This window comes from Urocampus carinirostris, chromosome 4, assembly GCF_059441175.1.
Source record: "Urocampus carinirostris isolate Australia breed hairy pipefish chromosome 4, RoL_Ucar_1.0, whole genome shotgun sequence".
NCBI lineage: Eukaryota > Metazoa > Chordata > Actinopteri > Syngnathiformes > Syngnathidae > Urocampus > Urocampus carinirostris.
In genome coordinates this window covers 11,176,272-11,191,469 of record NC_142352.1, presented here as the reverse complement: position 1 = coordinate 11,191,469, position 15,198 = coordinate 11,176,272, and the positions used below count along the sequence as shown (strand labels likewise).

The 15,198-nt window shown below is 38.7% G+C and overlaps 1 pseudogene; it reads left to right on the top strand.

Annotated features, from left to right (window-relative positions):
- The first annotated feature begins 306 nt into the window (after positions 1 to 306).
- Positions 307 to 442, top strand: LOC148366823 (U2 spliceosomal RNA; annotated as a pseudogene).
- The last annotated feature ends 14,756 nt before the right edge of the window (positions 443 to 15,198 follow it).

The following is a 15,198-nucleotide window of genomic DNA, read 5'->3' as shown; positions in this document are numbered from 1 at the left end:
CTCTCGGTGTACTGTCTTTCTTCGTAAATATGTGTAACCATGTATAATATGTATTTGCAACTGTATATTGTAATGTATTTATTTTAGAGATTTAGTCTGTTATAAGTTCTACGGACGGATCAAAAAGAAGGGGCGGAGCAAACGCGGGCTGATGGGAAGTAGGGTAAAGCTGAGTTACCGGTAGATCTGTCTTTTGTCGCAGCGGACAATAGTGGATATATATTTTTCCCACCCTTAACTTTGAAAACATACATTTTGTTTCCTTGGATTACTTTCAACGGGACCCAGACTTTACAAGTCTGCATCATACCTTAATTACGGGAATCATTTTCCATTTTTGATGACAACTGTGGTTCTAGGATTGTATACTAATAAGAGCTTGCTCTGTCCACTCCGCGCATCGGCCCGGTATTGCAGTACCTCCGGGAACGGTGCATTCGCAATGATCGCAGCAAAGCTTTAAGTCTAGGACCTTAGCTTGGCCTTTTGGCTGAGAGTAAAAGTCCCGGCTCCTAGGCTATGTAGCGTATTATGAACTGATAATGGAAAATGAATAACGAAGATAGAACAATAACCCTTAAAAATCCCTCCCTCTATGTAGTTACAATCGTGGAACTTACAGCCTGGTCTGGGTTAATCTTGTGATTGTGTCACAAGTTTCAATGTGTGTGCACGCGGCTTATACATGGGTGCGGCTTGCGTAAGTACGAAAGTGGCAAATCACCTAAAAAGTGGTGATTGTATGTTCAGGTGCGCTCTTTAGTCCAGAATCCAGAATTTACGATAAGTTAAATTATATCTATGATACACAGAGCACAAAGATTACAAGCCCCAAAAACGTTTCATTTTTTAAAAATGAAATACTAACAATTTAAACTTCCAGAGTACATTAAAGATAAATAAAATTATTTTGATTACAACTGTTTCTGAACAAAAGCCAAGAGAGTCAAATAAAAAAGCATCAGTGTGACATTATTAGAAATACAACAATGTCAACATGCCACCTTTTCCTTCTATTGCACAATATTGTGTTAAAAAAAAACAGAAAGTGCAAATATTATAAACAACACAATTATAAAACCTTGAACATTTAACATGCATGTTCTCTTTTTGGAAAAGTTCAAAGGAGATTTCAAGGGATGCCAGTTACTCATTTTGTACTTAATGTTGTTCGTTGTTTTGACTAATGAGTGATTCTTTGTTTGCAGGAACATTTTGGTGTCATAATTAAAAAAAAAAGAAAAAAACTCCCATGTTTGTGTTTCAATGAAATTATTGCAACAATAATATATTTAATACTCAAAAATACATAGTGGTCAAGCTCGGGGATGGATGCAATTATCATTACAGCTTGTTTTCTGAAATAGTGTCACTTAATTGTTTTCCACCGTTAGCATACCTGTCAACCTCCATGGCTCCATGCCCTTACAAACTGTCATATTTTCCCTTACAAAATACAAAATAATCTTACACCATATTTTTTTTATGTAGTTTAACAAATTATATTGTACATGTGTTTCGTTATATCATATATATTGTTAATTAACAATTTGTTGTGACATACTGAGTTGGTCGACATGAATGAAGTTTATTATAAAAAAAGTTAAAAAATGAAGTAGCTTGTAGAAGGAAAAAATACATGGAAATATGATTAAGTAGAGTAATACATTTTCTTATTCAAATTGTGAATTTATTTTCTGCATTAAATTATTGTTGGTAATATACTGATTAAAGGAATAAGGACAAACTTGTCTATTTTTATTTTCTCCTTTTATACTTCCTTTTTTTCTTAACTTCTTTATACAACATAATCATTCGTAATATAATGCATCAAAGCAAGTGAGCCGTTTGAGAGCCGGCTCTCTTAAATGAGTTGATCCGGAAAAGCCGGTTCTCTAAAAAGAGACGGATTTCCTTTCACTACACAACTACCACATGGATGCAATGGGAGATCCCCAGGCGGCAGACGCATGCGCACACTAGCATCAAACTGTTCGCTTCGTTTGTAACAAAAAAAAACGATACCGAGATAGAGGCTACCGCGGCGAACTCGTTTGACTCGATTGATTTCGCGTTTCGTGATCGTCGGTGTTGACAAATTTGCGTTTTTCCATACAGATTTTCTTGTACGTCGTACATGTCTTAAAATGCATAATAAATGTACTTTGTACGGCAAAAACATACAGGTTGACAGGTATTTACACATTTACACGTGTAAGAAGGCATGAAATTCTGAGAGCCCCTATTCTTGTCCTCCTTTCAAGTTCAAAATCATTGATGCCTCCCTGTTTTTTTTTGTGTGTCTACTAAACTGGAAACTTAACATTTGTATACAAAATTAAAAAAAAACTACTACAACTGTGACAGAGCAAAAGTCAATCGAGTCAAACAGAAAAATAAGCAACGTAAAAAACAAACCCTTTTGCTCTGTTGCCATGGTAACAATGGATTTACAGGGTTTTTGTTCAGGAACAGTAACACGTTTACAATTTTGGTTGCAGCTCATTCCTCTCTGTAGGGACAATGACACCTGGCATTGTCCTTTTCTGTTGTTGGAAAATAATAATTACACACCCTGCTGTGCTTCCCATTTGGCTCTGTCATATCGAGTTTATCATATCATATCATCCAGGGTCTGCGAGTAGATTTGCACCTCCTTATGCCTGAGCAGAAAGATGCAGCAGCAGGCCAGGTCGTTAGAGGTGCTAATAGCGTGCCTGGCAGTCACGCAAACAGGCCTAAACAGAGAGAATGGCCGATGGCCCTGGTTGAGAGAGAGAAGAACATAGAGAAAACTGTGCTTTGAGCAAATTGGTGGAGGGGTGAAGTATCGAGATGATCAATGTACTTGCTAATTATCGATAATATTGACATTTGGAACAATCTGCCCATCCCTAGCACGTACACACACACACACACACACTCACATGCAAGCTATAACAAACCTCTGTTATAAATCCAGAATATTTATTGCACTGGTCTGGAGTAGAAAATGAGACCTCACCACTCCCCCCACATATCGGGCTCTCTTGTCCTCTCAGTCCCTGTCCTGCTCCCTGCAGACTGGCTGACGAGGTCATTTTAAAATGCCTTGTAAATTTGTCAGCAACATTAAGTGACTATTAAAGGCATCGAGTACGAAGAAAGGGAGAGAACAGCTCTATCGCGTTCGTGATTGCACCCATCCATCCAGATTAACGATACCCTCCCACAGTGGCAGGGGGGAGTCATAAAAGTGATGGATTGTGACATGAGATCATGTGATCTATTAGCCACGTGGGAGCACAAGACTTGAAGGTAATCTTTGGGTCTCACTTTTAAAAAAAAATAAGGAGTTAGGTAGAAAGTAAACACAAATCTGAATAGATTATACAGTAATTGCAATGTTGAGCATTGTGGTTTTAGTATCATTCCTTACTTTGCCATACGATTCCCCCAGGCCTTTTTTCTGTCCATATGGTGGAACGCTGAATTCCAAATATGTCCAACACTTATTTACTTGTTGCCAATAATTCTTTACTTGTTCCCAGATAACAGTAAAATTGTCAGGAACCCACTCTGGGTGGTGCGAAGTAGAGTGCCAAAAGACTGGGTAGCACAGGGCTGATTTTCGGGCACGTTTTTGTTTACACAGGAAGTCAAGAAGAAAGGGGATAATCGTGGACTAAAAGACTGAAAAACCCATAAAAAAAGAAAACAACTGAAGAAAAACACTGAAGATGAATACTTGGTTAAATGGAGTTACTTCGTATCTGTTTAGAATGGACAAAGTATTACGGTTATAACCTAAATAACGCAACCGTCTTAGTCAGGTAATTGTAATTCAAAGTACAATAATAAAGTAGTATTAAACTCAAGAACAAGGTATGCCTGATATAATTGAGGACCTATTTAAATGGAAGAAAACCATACATGATAAAATACATTGGCACAAAAAAACAAAGGAATACAAAAGAGAATTTAAAGTAAAAAATCAAAAATCTACCCAAAAAATAATTGTAATACTGAAATCCCTTTCCTTCCCTTCTGTAGATGCCAGGTATCAGATCATCCCACCTTCAGGCCTAGTTATGGAGCTATATATCAGATGTTTAATGTTCCGATGAATTTAAATATCCACTCTATGTAATAAAGTATCTAAATAAATCAAATTTAAATTAGAAATGACCAGGGTTGGGTAGGGTTACTTTAACTAGATTACTTTCAATGACTTTTGGATTACTCCAATACCAAATGTGCTAAAAAAAGACAAAAGAAACTAAATTTGAATAAAATGATGACTCACAACACGTGGTAAGCTTTCTCTCCTGGCTTTGAGCTCTTTGATATCCGGCAAAACTAACCTAAAATGCGACAGAAAAAAAACGAAAATAAATCCAAACAGCTTGCCAACATCATTTTTGCCGTTCCATGTATTCCGTTACTCCCCAAGCCTGCACAAAATTTAGTCATTTTATTCATATTTAGTTTCTTTTGTCTTTTATTAGCATATTTGGTATTGGAGTAAGCCGAAAGTAATCCAGTCAAAGTAACCCTACCCAACCCCGTTAATATGGGAAGTGAAATATTTCAATTTTACAACAGTATATAAATCAACCTTCAAGTCAAGATTTTTGTATAGCTCTTAATCACAAAAAGACAATTACAGACTGGTGTCAAGACCAGAACGGAGACAGGACCCACTTGCATTACGTTTCTCTTAGTTTTATTGGAAAAAGGAAAGGGTTTCACCCACGATCCGGTGATCACTGGGCGCAGGAAGCAGGTTGCTCTGAATGTGGAAGTGGGATTTCTGTGGCGAGCAATGGCGGTGTCGGTAACGGAAAAATGGGTCAGTAGCCAGGACGGGAGAGAAAAAACGTGGTCGGGGTCGGAAACAAGTTGAAAGCCAGGAGAGGAGAGTAGACGTGGTCAGGATCATAAAACGGGTTGAAGCCGGGGAACAGACGTGAGCAAAAACAGGTGGGTGTCAGGGTCGAAAAAGGTTTGCCAAGAGTAAACTGAGGTTCGCAGACCGTCTGACAACAGATGACAGAAAGGAGTGGTTTTAAATAGGGACAGGGAGCCAATCAGAGTCCGAGGCAGGAAATGACTACTACCTGAAACGTTTGTAATTAATGTAAAGTAAATTCAACAATACTAACACAAGGCTGTGATGGGCAAAATATAAATTATCAATACAAAATAGTAATATAGTAATAGTTATGGGTGATAATTTAAGCCAGCTATGTCAAACATAAGTCATGCCGGCTGGGGCTGGCCCTTAATAAATTTCGGAGTACATGAAAAAATAAAGCGAGTCTTTAGGACTAGGTAATTTCTGTAAAAAGTTATGATTGTTCAAAATAAACACAACCCTAACGCTTTCTCCCGCAGCTAGAGGGCAGTGTTAGTTTCTCTAGCGTGGTAAGTTGGTTCAGGGGTAAAAGTGCATTCACTCAAATAAGTTAACCTATTCAATGCCAACCATTAAATTATTTTCCCCATTGTTTGTGAATAAATGGGTTGTGTTTAGAAAAGATCGCTTGTCATACGTGATTATCATATGTAGAGTAGTTTACTAATGTAGGCTGGATGATAAAGCATAACACTGAAAAATAACGCAAACATTTTGAGTTGACATTCTTTTACCGATAGGGCCTTCCTCAAAATAGACCATTTGGATCTGGCCCCATAGCCTAACTGAGATTAACATACAGACACTCCCCTACTTACGGCCATTCGACTTACGAAAAACGGTGGACACATTTTTTTAGGATGTTGAAAAATATCAGGGTATTTTTGTAAGTTAGATTTTGTATTGTGTGCACCTTTTTCAGAGTACAGGACATTACTGTAGTACTTATATCCGCTGCTACCGGAGTATGGCACTGGAAAGCTCACCCAGCATCCACCCGAAGAAGAAATCCTTTTCCTCTTCCTAGTTCGTGTGTAAACATTCAATACTGTATCTCCAGCGCACTAAGAACTTAGACATTTTTATTGTTTAATATCTCGTGCATCCATTCAATATGGTTGGTGTAAAGTGTAAGGAAGAGTCCAGCTGTTTCATTTGAAATGAAAGTGGAATAAGAAAGCTTGATGCGGTTGAGAAATTGGTTGAATCGCTTTTTTTTCATCCACTCTCTACCACAGAGGAGGACCTTTTGAAGCCCATCTTCCAAAAATAAGTTAAACTTCACTTTATTTATCTTTTATAGAGCATATCATTTTATGAAATGTTTATTTTATAGTACAAAACAATACAGGTTACTTATACAAGCCTTGAAAATACGTATATAAACCTTAAACATAAGCACTGAAGCAACTTACGAACCAATTCAACTTTCGAACGATCGTCAGGAACCTCGCTCGTAAGTAGGGCACAGTCTGTACCTGATTTAATCCAACCATTTTTTGAATTTCCTCCACAGGTATTTCAAATTTTGGACTGTTAGTGTAGCTTTCCTCAGTCTGTGTGCAATTTAGAGGAGGTACGTGTCTGTATTCACATACTCCTCTCATTATAGTTTGTTTTTTGGTGGGATCGTTTATAGGCGTAAGCACAAAGGTTCTCAAATTCACATTAGACGACGCATATTACCATACCACTATAGTCATCCATCAAAGTCTCGCACTAAGCATCTGTACATAAACCTCAATTATGCTAATTCTAATCCCTGCAACGTTGATATGAGTAGGCAAGAAGGCTAAGAGTAAAACTCTTTGATGTCTTCTGCCATTTGGCAGCGATGGACCCCAAAACTGCACCAAGGCTTAAGAAGGTAAAAACAAGCAAGCCTTGTCTGTTTCCTTACTGATTACAAGAGCTTAAGGGCTTCTCCAATTCATCTCATCGGTATGGACCCAATTATGAGTAGAAGTTGTCTTGAATGCTACTCACCGGGCCTGCTGAATCCTTTGACTTCCATGTTCTGGGTGCAAAAGACTGGCTTTCCCTTTTTTCCCCTCAGATTAAGGCTGTCTGCCAATTTTGGAAAAATAGATTAGGTACATATTGAAAATGTAAATGACATTCACCATATTCTCTGCACTATAAGGCGCATTGGATTATAAGGCACACCCCCAAAAATCCATCTTTTGCCACATAGTTTGCATACATAAGGCGCACCGTACTATAAGGCAGTATAGTAGAACGTAAAAAAAAAAAACACTCGAATAGGTCAGTCAAACCTTATTAAACCCTTAACAACTGGTGAGAAGCAATTACGTGTCTCAGACACTGAACTATGTCATGCCACATATCATTGGTAAGCTTCAACTCTTGGGATTCAAGATACAATTTCAGAATACACTCATCAAAGAAACATCAAGATCAGTCTGAAACAAAATACCCGAAAAATATAAAGCCAGGGTAGTTCACCAAAGATGTCGTCTTGCAGCCATAACATTCAATGACAATACGTAACCATGGTTTTTTAACATCGGTGAGTGTAGTGAATCCAAGCATGTCGAATATATAAGCACTACAAAACATGCAATAATGCCAACAAATAAAAAAAACATCTGCGGAAAAGCTTACTTGCGTCGATAGATGTTGCTCGTCGCTAGCTGTCTGTTTAGCCCTATAATTCCCGTTTAGAAATAAACAAAATTCGTAAAATTATTTTCTTTCGGCAGTAGACCAATTTAACTAAATGCTAAAAACGACCCGCCTCCTTTACCTCTGAAATAACTTTAGCCAATAGTGACCGAGTAAAATGATGATTGACACATTGGTAAGGAAATGAAATGCCGGGATGCATATGCATCTTGCACCAGGTCTTGTACTTGGGAAAATCGAGTCAGCTTTTATAAGGTGCACCATATATAAGACGCATGGTCAGCTTTTATAAAAATTGAAGGCTTTGAGTGTATCTTATAGTGTGGAAAATAATGTATATATATATATATATATATATATATATATATATATATATGAAGAGAGCATAAAACCACTGCAAACCCACTGAGACCTGGCTATCCCTCTAAACTCTCGGCCCAAACAAGAGAAAACTAATCAGAGAAGCAACCAAGAGGTACATGATCACATTGGATGACCTACAAGCGTACACAGCTTAGGTGGGACAATCTGTGCATAAGACAAATATTAGTCATACCCTGCATAAATGTGCCGTTCATGGAAGAGTGTAAAGAAGAAAGCCCTTCCTGAAAGATTACTATAAAACGTCTTTGCAACAAGCCACACGAGATACCAAAATAACATGTGGAACAAGGTGCTCTGGTCATATAAGACCAAATTTGACTTTTTTGGGGTGAATACAAAGTGTTACATTTGGCATAAAAGTAACACTGCACATCACCCATAAAACACCATCCTCACTGTCGAACATGGTGATGGCAGCATCATGCTCTGGCGTTGCTTTTCTTCAGCATAGATTGTGAAGATCGTCATAGTTGATTGGAAAATGGATGGAGCTAAATAAAGTGCAATTCTAGCAAAAAATCAGCTCCAATCTTCAAGAAACCTGAGGATAGGGCTTGGGTTCACCTTCCAACGGGATAATGACCCTAAACATAAAGCAAACCCTCTTATGGAATTGTTTAAAACTATCAATATAAAGATGTTAGAATGGCCAAGCCAAAGTCCAGACATCACTTCCATAGAGCAAAGTAGTTTCACCTTTGTAGGGAAATGTGCGCATGGCAAAAGGGCCCCGTTTTTTTCTTCTTTTCGCCCACAAAAATTGTCTATGCTGTCCACTGTTATTGTGGTCCTACTAAAAACACTGTCATGACACAAGCGAAAAGGATGGGAGCCTTAGGGAAATGATAGAGGTGACAAGGGGTTGGATTGTGAATTATTCATGACAGCAGCCTCCTCCTCAGATGGATTCATTATAGGGGCTGGCCAGGAAATATAAGAACTGTCAAGAAAAAAAACATCAACGACACAGTGGGTAATAGCATAATAGCAAGTGAATCCTGTGTATGCACTGTGCGTGTCCGTGTGTGTTCCAGCTCTCCTGCCCTGAGCAGTCGCGGAGAGGTGACCCTGCCACGGTAATAATGTGCCGAGGATTACAATTTGATGGAACGGAGCCACAAGGGTTCTCTCCTGCCCACTGCAATGACAGCATGTGACTGCTGGGACTGTACAAGGCCCTGCATTATACACAAGCTAACACAATTCTGTTGTTCGTAACAGGACCGGCCCGAGCCTTCAGGGGGCCCTGAGCAAAATTACCGTATTTTCCGCACTATAAGGCGCGCCGGGTTATAGGGCGCACCCCGAAAAAATAGTTTTTGGTCCTATATTTGACATACATAAGGCGCACCGGATTATAAGGCGCTACAATGGGAACGTGGACAAAACAGTCAGATAGTTCAGTCAAACTGATTACCCCCCTTAACATTCCCAAATCTTGCAAAGATGCATCGTTCCAAATATCATTCGGAAGGTTAAAGTCTTGGGATTCCAAGAAATGCCAACCATTCCTTAGTTTCTATTTTCGCTCGCAACTTTACTGTGCATATGGCAATAAACACTTGGATTTGAGTTTAATTTCAAAATAGACACTCCATTCCATCCATTATCTGCACCGCTTATCACAGAAACATCGAGTTCAGCCTGAAACAAGATACCGGGAAAATATATAGCCGGAGTAGCTCACCGAAGTCGTTGTGTTCAATAATAATGTGCAACCATGGTCCTCTTATATCCGTGAGTGTAGTAAATCCAGGAGAGTAAAATATTTACAAATACAGAATGGTTTCCTCTATGCCGTAGACAACCGAACTTGCTATTCACATTCATCTTTTTCGGCCAATTGCAGGCTTTGTTTTGCCCCTTTAGCCTATGCGAGCCTGTAAATAATAAAAAGGATCCGCCCCCTTTACCTCCGAATAACTTTAGCCAATAGTGATCGATTCAAATGATGATTGACACATTGGTTAGCCAATGAAACGCCGGTAAATATATCTCAGCATACACCGCGGACTACTTGGCGTTCGGGGGAAAATCCAGTCGGCGGCTGCTGCATTAGTTGCAAGACTTTGCGACTTAATATTGATCCACAAATAAGGCTTTTAGGTGCGCCTTATAGTGCGGAAAATACAGTACTTGTTAATTTGCATACGAAAACTCATTCCATGCTTTACTCTAGGGGTGGGCAACTATTTGGAGTCAGGGGCCGCATGTGACATACTTCTTTTTAAATCGAGTAGTTTCATCAAATTGGTTTTGAAACAACTGCAGTTAGAGCAAAATAGTGTATTAAGTTTCAAGCACTTTATTTGTTCTTTAGTTTTGAAGTATTACTGTAGGGTTTTTTTTTTGTTTGTTTTGTATTTCTGAAGTCGGATATTCATTGAAGCTCTGTCGTTTTCTGTAGTGTTACTGTAGTTTTATTTTGTACTATTTCATTGGTACTTTTTAGTCATTTTTATGTCGTATTTCAACAGTAGTATTCTTCCTGTATTTCTGTAGTACTTTAGTTATATTTAAACAGTTATATTTTTTTAAGTATTTCTGTAGTACTTCTGTTGCATTTCGAAAGTAGATTTTTGTCGTAATTTGTATTATTACAATAGTTTTGTGATAATACTAATTTTGTTGTATTAGTGTAGAATAATTATCCCAGTGGTTTTTTGTAGTAATTCCATATAAGAACGTTAGTTGTGTATGTGTAGTATATCTGTAGTATTTTTGTAGTGCAGTGTTACTGCAGTTTTATTTTTGTAGTATTTTTGTGATATTTCCATAGGAGAATTGTTGTAGTATTGCAATCGGTCTAATTTGCAGTATTTCGGTTGTAAACCTCTTGTAGTAGTATTTTTGGCGTAAGATTTCTCTGGTAGTTTTTTATGTTATAGTAGTATGTAACTATATTTTTTTAGTATATTAGTAGAAGTATACTTGATGTATTTCCAAAGCAGTATTTTAGTAGTATTTTTGGAGAATTTTTGTAGTATTTCCATAGTAGTCTTTTTGTAATATTTCTTTCGTATTTTTTTAATATTACTGTACTTGTATTTTTGTCATACTTTTTGGAGTAAATAAGTCGGTTGTAGTTTTTTTGTAGAATAATATTGGTGTAGTATTATTTTTGTAGTAATTCTATTCTATTTTTTATTTTCAGAATGAAAGCAAACTAATATATGAGGTCGCTGTTTTTAAGCACTATAAAAAAACTTTAGTTTTTTGGTTATTATGTAGTAATTTTGTTGTATTTCTGAAAAGTATTTTTTAGTGGACACACAAATTGACGATGGGGACAATGTTGGCACCAAAAAGGTAACGACTATTGGGGGCCCCCTAGTGGTTGCAGGGCCCTAAGCAGCCGCTAAGCTGTAACATCGTTCTACAGTTTGTAATGAGCTTCCAGGGCTACCGTGAGAGAATGAGTGTGAAATATAATCATCAAGTCAACAAGTGTCGTATATAGATTGGGTGCATTAGCTTATTTCTCAATGCAGACCTGATTGGTTCCCCTCCTATTTAAATGCAACACTCTCATCCACTCCTTGTCCGTCCATCAGGGAACCTCCGCACATGCAAGGCAAGCACTTTTTGACTCTGGCTCCTGTCTGTCCCGTCCTTTCCTGTATCCCACTCGTCTGCCCCTGGCTTCCGGATTGTCTACGGCTACCTGACTTTTTCCTTCCTCCGACCACGCTCTGATCTCCCGTCCCGGCTGCCCGACTTGTTTCTGCCCACCGACCACATTCCGATCTCGTCGGCTTCCTGCTTCTCCTGCCCAGCGATCGCCGAATCGCTGGCGTTTGTTTTCTCGCACCTGACTTCTCCGCTTCTGCAATAAAGCTTGGTGTGAAACGTTACGCGTTTGGGTCTACCGTCTGTTCTGGCTCTGACAGTATTTTGAAGACAGTCCGTCTCGTTTTTGACTTCCTGAGCTGTCACGTGTTATGAAGAACACTGGAACCTGAGCAGGCTTCTCTCCATACTAGTTTACTTGCTAATAACTCAAAGAGGTTATAAATGTACTAAGCAACGTTTTTGTGTAAAATTTCTAGGTGTTGTCTCGCAGGTGGATGCAGTAATGGTACAAAAAAGAATGAGCATCCAAAAAGATGCTAACTGGCAAAAACAACACACAAAGGGCTAACGGATGCTAACCGGGACGATTGACACAAGGCCAAATCCTCTGTTTAAAAACATGGTCTTAGTGAATACATGAATGAATGAATGCTGCTTGCCGTACATCTAAACCAGGGGTGTCAAACTCATTTTAACTCGGGTGCCACACGATAGGACAAACATTCGGTCAGGGGCCGGACTAGTAGATCAAAGAGAAAGAAAAAGTGATAAAGAAATTAAAAAAAAAGAGGGAGGGAAAAGGAAAGAAAAAGAGAGAGAAGGAGAAAGCGTGAGAAACAAAAGATAAAAAGTCGTGAGCGAGAGGTAAAAGAAAGGGAGAGGAAGAAAGAAATCCAAAGAGAAACAGAAAGACAGATGGAGAGAAGGAGAGAAAAGATAAAAAGCGCACAGGGTATGAAGAGAGAAAGAGAAAAAAGAGAAAAGGAAAAAAAGAAGTTAGAGCAAAAGAGGTTAAAAGACACAGAGAGCCAAAGAGACAAATGGCAACAAAGGAAGAGAGAAAGAGAGACACAGAGAGTGAAAGAGACAGAGACAGAGTGGGAGAAAAGGGGTGGAAAAGAGAGAGAGAGAGAGAGAGAGAGAGAGAGAGAGAGAGAGAGAGAGAGAGAGAGAGAGAGAGAGAGAGAAAAATAAATACAAGTACAGTGTCTTTGTGAGAGGCACCTTTCTTTGACAACATCAAGTTGACATATTTTAACCTGCAGCTAGTTTTTCCCTTGCGCTTCTCTGAGTGTTGTCTCGCGGGCCGGATTCAATCCCTTAGCGGGCCTGATCTGGACCGTGGGCCGCCTGTTTGACACCTGTGATCTACAGGCTGAATAAAGTATCTCCCAACCCCGTTTTATTGACATTTGAAAAGCAAGTGCTTGACAAAGCAATCCAGAGGATTACTTTCTGACTACCAACAACCAAGTCACCAGGTTCAAGCCTCGGGGTTTACGTGAGTGAAATTGAGCGGACAGGAGAATGTTATATGCTATTTACATTATGTTAACATGCGATCGGACAGAGATGCTCACATTATGCGAGGGGGAATGAACGAGCAGATGTTTACCCTGCGTGTGTAAACACTGTGTTATTGTGAACGTTTATATTATCCAGATCTGAACAGACAAGCAAATGTTGACCTCGTTCATATGTTACTTGACTTAAAGATGTTTACATTTGCGCAGAGAGATATTTATATCGTTGACCCTCTGCACACGTGTGAACAAACCACGTGACTGAACCATCACGGACGGCAGTAAACCGTAATATACAGTGGATGAGGCGAGTAAACAGTAGCTGACAACAAGAACAAAAAAAGCAACACAATTCAACACCATTGGCAATGACTAGTCAAACAAATATTGTGCAGCTGTTGGATGAGGTAGCTCACCTTGTTAAAAAGCATAAAGAGCGCTATTAAGAGAAACTGGGGATAGCTGTCAACCTATATCTGGATATACAGGTATATGTACTGTAAATTCCAATTTGCTTGTATTTGTTTCTATGCGGGGTTCGGTAGGGTTACTTTAACTGGATTACTTTCTATTGCTTTTGGATTACTCCAATACCAAATATGCCAATATAAGACAAAATAAAAATAAAAATAATAATTTCCTTTGTATTGTCATTCTTTGTAACAATGTACACAGAACGAAATGTCGATACACCTGACCCGTTGTAGCGAGCCGATGCAGCCGCAGCCAACAGAGGGCGCTGCCATTTTACCAATGTTATAAGTCTTAGGTATGACTCGGCCGAGGCGCGAACCAGCGACCTCCCAGTCTCAAAGAAAGTAAATATGAATAAAATGATGACTCACAACACGTGGTAAGTTTTCTCTCCTGGCTTTGATCTCTTTGATCTCCGGCCAAACTAACATAAACATCTGGGCTGTAACTAAAGATTATATTTTATTTTGGGATTTTTGAAAAAAAACACATTTTCTTCTTTATTCGCATATTGAAGTTTTGCACGGATCAAAAATAGTTCACAAAACAATTCAATATTCTACAATAAATCTAATTCAGGACCGGCTCAGGCAAGTACTGATAACTGCAAACCACTTGTAGAGACTGAATACATTGATATATCACCACTCCAAGTAATTATATCAAGAGGTAAATAATTACCCTACATGAATAATCGTGATGTGCAGTAACTACAAGAAGGTAGAGCGCTCCTCTTTGGATCAAGGGATCCCAGTTTGAATCCCGGCTCATCCGTGTTACATGTCAAAGTGTCCTTGGGTAAGACACTGAACCCCTAATACCCCCAATAAGCTGGTTAGCGCCTTACATGGCTGCAAGGCCGCTATTGGGAAATGTGGAGCACATTGTAAAGCGCTTTGGGAAGTCATTGACTTGAAAAGCGCTATATAAATGCAGATCATTTCATTTTTTTTATTTCATAAAATGCGACAGAAACAAAATGAAAATAAATCCAAACAGCTTGCCAACATCATTTTTGCCGTTCCATGTATTCCGTTACTCCCCATGCCTGCACAAAATTTAGTAATTTTATTCATATTTAGTTTATTTTGTCTTTTATTAGCATATTTAGTATTGGAGTAATCCAAAAGTAATTGAAAGTAATCCAGTTAAAGTAACCCTACCCAACCCTGTTTGTATCTGATGTATAAGCTCTGAAATAAGCTGACTTGATTTTTGTGAAAATTCACACAGTTGGACTTCAGGCCTCCGCGAGTGTCCTTGGCTACAGTGGCTTGCAAAACTAGTGAACGTGGTCCTTCCATTTCAATATTATTGCCTGCACAGTGCTCCTTGGGATGTTTAAAGCTTGGGAAATCTTCTTGTATCCAAATCCAGCTTTAAACTGCTCCACAACAGTATCTCTGACCTGCCTGGTGTGTTCCTCGTTCTTCATGATGCTCTCTGCGCTGTAAACGGACTTCTGAGACTATCACAGTGCAGGTGCATTCATACAGACACTTGATTACACACAGGTGGATTCCATTTATCATCTTTAGTCATTTAGATCAACATTGAATCATTCAGAGATCCTCATTGAACTTCTGGACGGAGTTTGCTGCACTGAAAGTAAAGGGCCTGAATCATTTTGCACACCCACTTTTTTGTTTTTTATTTGTTAATTTTTTTTAAAATATCCAATAAAGTGTGTTCCACTTCATG